This window comes from Buteo buteo, chromosome 21 (assembly GCF_964188355.1).
Source record: "Buteo buteo chromosome 21, bButBut1.hap1.1, whole genome shotgun sequence".
NCBI lineage: Eukaryota > Metazoa > Chordata > Aves > Accipitriformes > Accipitridae > Buteo > Buteo buteo.
Window position 1 is genome coordinate 13,570,411 of NC_134191.1, and position 8,766 is coordinate 13,579,176.

Genomic DNA, 8,766 nt, shown 5'->3' on the forward strand with positions numbered 1-8,766 from the left:
TCAAATAGTTATTCCCATAAAATTTCATTCCCCATAGTGGTCATGTTAGCCAGATCAAATCCTTGGTCTTTCCTTAAAAATTTCTGAGAACATCCTTGTTTTTCCCCCTCAGGCACCATTAAAACAAACCACCCCAGATCATGAAATAGAAATGCATTCAACCCAGGAAGAAAAAGCTGTTTCAGGCCAAATCCAATTATATCCATGTTTGAAACTTCATTCCAGAAAACCTTTGGAGCCAAATAGTTCCATGTTAGCCATTATGGGGTATTCTTAGCAAAAAAACTCCTATTGCCCTAGTCACTCCTTCCCGTCCCCTGTCGCAAAGAACTCCAACAACTGGCAGATCCGAGTTGGTTGTTGCCATGAAGGTGAGAAGTTGGGTGGTTGGGAGCAGCATGACAATTACCCGAGGCTTGACGAGATCTCCCCCCGCTTTGCCCACCTCCGACCCCCAGTGCTTCCCAGCACAAGGAGCGGCTCCCAGGCCAGTGGCTTTGCAACCAGGACCCGACCGTGGGTTAGCGCTTCGCTCTTCACCAGGTATTAAGCCCGTCACTATACATGACAGGTCTTGCCACTGTGAAATGCAATTCTGCCTCTTTACGGGCTCCGTGGGTTACGGAGGGTGGTGGGTAACCATAGAAACGATGTTGTAAAACAGCATGGGAGTTGACGTGTAATAAAGTGCTACCACCGTGCAACACCTGAACAGAGCCTTTCAGGAGGAGTCATTATGGATGCACTTGTAACGGGTTTGAGCAGGGATGTCCTGTGCAGAAAGTCAAGCGCGGGCTGGAGGGCAGAGTTAGCATGGGAAGGCAGGTACCAACCGTTGATGCAACTTAAAGTCCTTAAATTAAAGTCCAGAAACCCACTATATTTACACTGTTTTTCATTCAGCTTCTGAAAAGAACAGGTGATGCTGAGCTCTGCTCCCTGTCCCTGCACAGCTTTGGGGCTGTATTCACTGAAATCTCCTACAAGCATGTGTAAGACCCTGCAAGCCTAGTCAGAATTTTCTGGAGGAAATCCTGTCTCTTCTTGCCTTGTTCCAAAGACCAGTTCATGTATGGAGAAGACCCTTCTAATTAAATAGAAGTACTGAAATATCAGATATCCTAGAAATGGTGGTATTCAGTAACCTACAGTAACCTGCAGAAGCAGGTTCACAGATCAACATCATAAAAATATCAGCTTCTATTCTTTCAAACCGAAGCTGAACGCCAGTGGTGCTCAAACAGACATGCCACACCAAGGAGCTTTAGGTTTTAACATTGAGCTTCCTGACTGTTTCTTTCAAGACATTCCCATGAATCTCAGTATACTGTGGGGACTGTAGAAGGTATAACTATAAAAGCCATGGCTTCAGGAGGAGAGGAAGAGCAGATGCTCTTCCTCCACCTTCATTATTCATCTGCACTGGGGACAGTCACCATCTGGACCTGAGATTTCAGGCCAGCATTATTCTTTCTCTTGCCATATCTACACCTTCAGTGGTAGAAAATAGTCATGCAAGTGCAGCATGGTCCTGCACTGACACTGGTTTCTGTCTGTCAATTCTCCTACACACAGGACATGATAATAAATCATACACAGAGCACGCTGATCGATTCTGGCCGAGCAGTATGTTAGTCTCCAGGGCCAACAAACCAGCACTTAAATAAAGTTTCCTTGCTCGATGTGCTATGCTGCAATAAAAAAATTTCCTCTGCATCCCAGGCAGGTCATTCAGCCTCCTGTGCAAGGAGAATGTCAAAAAGATACACATGTAGGCATTAGGAAATGCTCCCGCCTGATGTTCTCAAAGTGAGCACTTCAACAGCTCAACGTTCCCCCTGTAGTTCTCCTAATAATTAATGGAAAATAGAGTCCTCGGGGAAAATTGTCACTGGGTAATTAATAAAAAATGAAAACGAGAGAGCAAGAAGAAAGAACAGAGATGTTGCAGAAAGCCTGCAAATTGAAAGAGGCGGACTTACAGTTGTGATTTCCTTCCCAGTCTCAGAGGGAATGTAATGCGTGCTCCACGTTCATCAACAGCTCGCTCAGGACTCTCTGCTTCTTCCATTCACACTTCTGAAACAAGAGACATTGTGATGGAAGTGTTTGCACCTTGCCACATTTCTCAATGGCCCTGCATGCACAGACTTGCTTGGACAGATAGGGGAATGGCTGTCAAGGACAAACCTCCAGAGTCCTTAGGGGGATCTATTACCAGGTGATCACTTGAAAATAAAGGTCGCTGTTTATTTTCTACCTGGGTTCAATCTGCTTATCAGTTTGATGGGGGTGGTGCATTAAAACCCAGGAAAGATGTCCTTTCTCTATCAAAGCAGTGATGAAATGTCCTTTGGCCTTAGCATTTCTGAAATGCCTCCCCAAAGAGTGAATGATCTTCCTCTTACTCAAGCACGATTATCTCACTGCTCCTAAAGGAGACTAGAGAAGAGTTAAAAAAAACCCCAAACTTTCAAGGTCAAAATTGATGTCCTCTTGGGTAATGGGGTTGAGAAACCATTGCTGGTAATGCCCATCTCCCAGTGCTGTCTCCACCTGCAATTTGCCAACACGAGTGCCTGAGCTATCACAGTTGCTGGGGAATCCTGAGAGGGAAGAGGATGAAGATGGATGGTCTTATGATTAAGCCAGAAGACAGGGATTCAAGGGATCTGTCGTCACTTATAGACCTCCTGCACTGACTTTGGGCAAGTCAATTAACCTCTCTGTGCCTCTGCTTGCCATCTGTAAAATGGAGATAAGAGACTTCCCTACAGCACAGGAGTGTTTGAAGGAGACCTGTGTGTTTGACAGATGCTCTCATCCGATGCCAACAGGAGTCATGAGATTTCATTGACAGGAGAGTGATGGAGTGGAGAAGACCCGCTGCCATTTGGGGTTATGTAGCTTTGTGAAAACTCAATAGGTATCCGTTCTGCTTCCCCTGCCACCTCCTTTGCACTTGTCTGTCTTCCAAGGCACAAATGCTCTCTTGACCGAGCACTGGCTCCAATACCAGCTGTGGGAACCCACAAGTCTCACAGGGTGCTTCCCATCCCTCCACGAGGGCTCAAGCAGATCAGTGAGGATTTTTGCCACTAAAAAAAAAATAAAGAATGGGAGTCTCGGAAAAAAAAAGCCATGGAGATGCCAGCCCTGTCTTACCCTGTGAGCGTGAAAGTGCCCAAGGTGAAAGGCTCTGCTGCCCTGAGTCCCACTGCCCTTGTGCCCACAGGGCACGCAGATAAATCCGCAGTCCTGGAGGGGCATCCTGCCCTTTACAGCAGTGCGAGAGGCATCACAGCTGGCCTGGCCTGTCCATTTCTCCCACCACACCACAGGGGCTCATTAATCCCCCCAAACCCTTTGCAGCTCTGGAAACAAGGGAACATAATTTGCCATTATGTTTTTTGATTTCTGGATTTTTTTTAAGACATCACAAAAGAAAAGCATTCCTGTGCTTTCACAAGGAACGCTATATTTCCCCTACCAGCTTCACAAGACAAGCTAAAGCATCTAATCCCGACCCCGGCAGAGGCCTCCTGACCCTTCTCAGCAAGGCTCAGGAGGAGGATTTCTTTCCATATCCTGCTGGGTTTTTTTTGGTTGGGTTTTTTTTTCCCTTGTATTAAAATCCTATAGTGTTATTAAAAGGAATTGTTCAATTCTTTTAATTGGCTCAGAAGATAAATTCTTCCCTCAGCCCGGGGGTCATGGCCATCAGCAGCTATTTATTAGCTGCATTGATTGAGAAGAACAGCCTTTAAATGGAAATAAATTGAATTCTATAGCAAAGAGGATTTCATACAGGCTATTAATGTAAGACAGGGAGATTAGCAGTTTTATTTTTTTATTTATTTGTTCCCCTCCTCAGCTCCTAGCTATCCTCAAGCTCCCAGCTACTTCCCATGTCTCCCACCAGCCATCCTCTCCTTACCGTGGGGATTTGCTTACCTACATGGGTTAGAGCAGGCACAAGGGTGGTGGTGATGATGGTGACATGGATCAGCTCAGGGAGGCTCCAAATCAGGTCCCCAGGAGCCAGTGGAGGAAAGAGGGATTATGCGGAGCAGGACAAGGTGTCCACATGCATGCACAGTAGAAATGAGAGGAGGAGCAGAGCTCTCCCACTCTCTCTGGGGCATTTTTATTATATTTTTGCCTTCTCCACTGCTCAGGGATTGTCTTTGCCACCCCCGTGTCAGCTCCAGAATACATTTCATGGTGCTCGCCTTCATTCCTGAGTTTAATTGCTTGAGATTGTTACTTGTAGGCTGTTAATTTATTAAAACCAGATCTCCCATATTACTCTGGAGCCCAGAAGAATCATTGCCTTCTATTAAAGGCAGTGGCGCGTGCCTGCTTGTCTTTTTTCTGTGGTCACCTCTGTAATTGCAGCTCTCTGCTAAGATGGAAAACGCCCCCCCACCAACTAAGCATCCTCCACAGCACAGGTTTGGCTGAGGAACACATACAGGAGGCAAACACATTCAGGGTATAAACAGCTATAACTTCTCTGATGTCCACGGAGGAGTGTGTGATTGCATTGGAGACACACAAAGCCTCTAAGCTGTGGGTCACATTTCCCCAGGTGGGACAAAAAATTAAGTCAGGGCAACAGATGGTCTCTGGAGGCACCATGCAGACCAGACCTTGCTAAAATACAATGATGGATCCCCACAGCATCCAATGGAGCCAGCACTGCCCTTGCCCAGCTAAGTACAGAAAGATCTTCCTTCATTGTATGGACCATCTTTAGAGTCAAACGCATCCCTCAAAGCCAGACACTTGCACTATATACTGGTGCCACAAGCACAGATGGGACTCGTATACCAGGAGATATAGATACGTATATATACACATATTTATATCTCTCCATATACTAGGTGGCTGATACAGACCAGAAACTCCCCACTTCTCAACCATCATCTCTCCAACAGGCCCCTCTATCTACAAAAAGCTTCCCAGCTGCCTTAATCATGCCCTGACTCTGCCCTGCTTTTGAAGGGTCTCCTTGGCAGCCCTATGCACGCACCTGATCCTACAGAACTGCTCAATAGCATCTAAAATGCAGACGTAGCATCCCTTAAGGCAGTGCCTGAGCCTGGTTTTCAAACTCATAAAGGAAGGAAATCAACAGACAATTGGGAGATGGAAAATCACCATATATTTGAGATACTGCTGAGCAGGAGTGTGAGGGATATCTGTCCCTCAGACTGTTTTCTGAGATCCTGCCATCACAAGAGGCAAATACCCCTCATTATATCACAGGGCCAATAACCCACAGAGCCCCGTTGTGTCATAGCACAGTCCATGTTTTAGACACATAATGTGCAGTCTCCCTCAAATTTGTGCCTCTGATTCGTATCCTCACCTAGATTTGGCACTGAGCTCCATTGATGTGATGCAAGCCCAAACACGGGATAAAACCACCACCAAATGCTTGGATGAGGCACTGGATTCAGGCCAGCTGGGAGATGCCTTGTGGGGTTTCCAGCCTGCTGTCAGGAGGGCTCAGGAGTCTGAGTCCTTTTGTGGTCCGAAGGCCACTGATGTTCCATGAGGCACCCAGTGACACTTTTCACAAAAATTGAGTGTCTGGGGCACAGCTCCCAGCACCTGCAGGCAGGCACAGGCACAGGTACCAGCTCTTGTTACCCACCAGCCAGCAATTATAACAGTAGCATTACAAGAGTAAAACAATAACATTTTGTTTATCTCCTAAATAGTTAGCTCATTTTAGCACTCTGCCTCCAAGTGCTAGGTAATAACAGGATACAAGACAGGCGGTAGCTTTCTGTATCCAAAACAGTGTGGGTGCATCTGTGATTGTAAATAAGTTGAGAGTTGCTGTTCCAGACTCCCAATCCTGGAAGTGGTGTGGCTGGAGATGGTGGTATGAGCTGTAGGTTAGACTGGATATGGGGATTTCTCAGGGATATAGAGCTTGGGCAAGCTAGCCTAGCTGCTCTGGTGCCTGTAGCCTGGCTTTGACCTACATGCTTTGAAACTCTGGCTCCCTGTTCCTGAAACAGCCTGAGTTATTCTAGGACTGCTTTGCTTTTACCTAAGTACTTGATTTATTTTAAGTACAAATGTCCCAGGATCTAATCTGAGATCTGCAAGCAGGAGCACACAGCAAAAGATGGCACTTACAAAGATCCCAAAAACCCATTTCATTTAGATTAAACAAGGCAGTTACTGTGTTTTAATATAGGAATTGATTATTATAAGTATGTGTATTGAGCTTAACAGCTTAGATTTGTATCTATTTCATCACTGTTAATCTTTGATAAATATGTTTTTAATAATCTCTAGGTATTTATTGAACATAAAACTGTCTTGTGAAATTGAGAGTAAGATTGCTAAAGATACTTATTGTACACTACTTCAACACAAATTCATTATTAAAAACCTTCACTGAGGTTTACTTTTAACCACAACATAACATGTGCATACTGCATAGTTAATCTATAATACATATATTTGTAATAAACTATTGATATTTAACCTGCAGTAACCATTTTAATAATATGATACATGGAAATGGCTGTTGGACAAGCCACTCTTTTTAGCTCTGTCAAACACTTGGGGGATATGGGGTAAGAAGGAGGAAAGCTGTGGCCTGGTAGAAGGCAGTTTATTTATCAGTCCTCCACAGCCCTCACCGACCCTGGCCACTGGACTCATTGCTATGTCAGTCCCCAAATCTCCAGCCCCGCATTCTTACATGGGTCTGCCATTTGATCTCAGTCCTGAGTCAAATTAACATTTGGCCCCAGTCGTCCGTATGACTCCAGCAGGCTGTGCGATACAAAGGCTGTTACTTCAGGTCCGGGTGCTCTCAGATCATACTCTGTCTGCCCAATAGTTTTGCAAAGAGGATAAACATCCTCGAGGGATCAGGAACAGACCAGAACCCATACCCCTGGCGTGGAAAAAACAAGCTTTCTGAGAATATGGATCAACAGAGAAACTCAAAGAGGAGATTTCAGCTTTGAACTCAGCAGAGGCCACCAAATGCCTTTGACACATGAACTAGACAGGAGTCTGACTCCAAGCCACCCGAGGCAAAAGACTTGACCCTCAGTGCTGCTTAGACCCCCTGGGATGCTCTCAAAGATGTATTTGTCATTCTTTGCATCGCTTAATGACTGAGGTTAGTTGCAACAAGCCAGCTCTAGTGAATATGCACAAAAATTCACTCCCAGCACTAATCAAATGGAAGAGCAGCAGAGTAATTCCTCCCATGTCCTCTCCTCTGGGTCCTGGACCATTTGTTATACGGCTATTCGTACAGGCCCTGTAATCCTTCCTGTAGGCCACCGTCTGATTTCCATATATCAGAGAGAGACAAAGATCTTAACACGCAACTTTTAATTGAGCTGTATCATCTGCCACAAACATGAAATTAATGGTCCTACATCGTAATCATAAATTCATACATAACCCCATGCACCGGCAAATAACTCTTTGCAGTGATACTACAATGGTAAGCTGATTTGCAAGAAGCGCACGCTACCCAGGAATCCTAATTAACCAAATTAACACCATCACTTCAAATCATGTCCCAGCAGTAGGACATTTCCGATTGGCCTCAGGCTGAAGCAAAGCAGCCAAATGAAAACCTGACAGCGTCTCCACGGGTCCAGCAGGCTAACCCTTTACTGAGGGAAATATCTGGTGCCCATCCATGCATACGAGGAAGGGAGCAAAAAGCTCATGAGCACTTGTAGGCACCGACCCAAGACAGACTACGGCACAATGACGCTGTGCAACGGAGGAGCAGTTCTCAGTTTCACATGCATTTCCCAAATTTAACCAGCAGCATAAGGAACCCCTTCCTGCCATGCTGGCTTGCTCCAGGGGGTTGTGACACTGCCAGGTCCCCCTAGAGAGTGCCAAATGTTGCTTTGGGAGAGCCAGGTGATGGGTCTGGGGTCATGGAGCAGAGCTGGTAATAGGAGCAGTCTCCACAAACTCCAGACCCATCTCCCTGAACCCACTTGTTTGCACCGGTTTCCACTTGTGACTTGCCCAAGCTGTTTAGAGCTCAACACCTTTTTTTTTCCCCCCCTTCAGGGTAGTCAGGTTTTTCTATTTCTGCCATGGGAAAAACAAGTTGCTATTTTGGGAGCATGTGGGATTCAAGCCCACGACAGTCTCAGCACTCCCTGCATGAAAGATGAGATCCATAACCTGTGTGCCAGAGGGACTGCCTCATGTCGCTCTACACATTCAGCCCGGATGGTAGGATGGCTCCGTCCCACCAGGGACCTCACATTGGGGCATGGAATGGCCTGTGCTCCCCAGGCACAGGTCCCAGAGCTCCCATCCCTGTTCTGAACTGACGCTCCAAAAGCTGGGGTGAGAGCTTTGGACCAAGAGAAAAAGGAGGCTCCTACCAGAAGTGGGGTTCGAACCCACGCGGGCATGTGCCCATTGGATCTTAAGTCCAACGCCTTCACCACTCGGCCATCCTGGTGGGCTGTAAGCTCTCCCTTGGCCCACCAGCTCCTCCCCTGGAGGGCACACACCTCACCAAGCCCTTGAGGTCCCAACCCAAGACCCTTCCCGAGCCCAGTGACACCTTTCTGTCCCCACTGCTTTCTTTAATGTCCCCAGCAAACTGGTAGGACATCTCATTGGGAGGCACCGGGTCTTGCGGGTCATGGAGGATGGCACAGCCCCTCTGTGCCACTCACGATCCTCTTGCAGGGACCATAGTCACTGGTGAGAATGCCACCGGGGACCCTGGTACAGGAG

At 46.6% G+C, this 8,766-nt stretch overlaps 1 non-coding gene across 1 annotated transcript; it reads right to left on the reverse strand.

Moving 5' to 3' along the window:
* Positions 1 to 8,402: 8,402 nt before the first annotated feature.
* Positions 8,403 to 8,485, reverse strand: TRNAL-UAA (transfer RNA leucine (anticodon UAA)). Its single transcript has one exon. It is a non-coding gene; the product is annotated as a tRNA-Leu (tRNA).
* Positions 8,486 to 8,766: the final 281 nt, after the last annotated feature.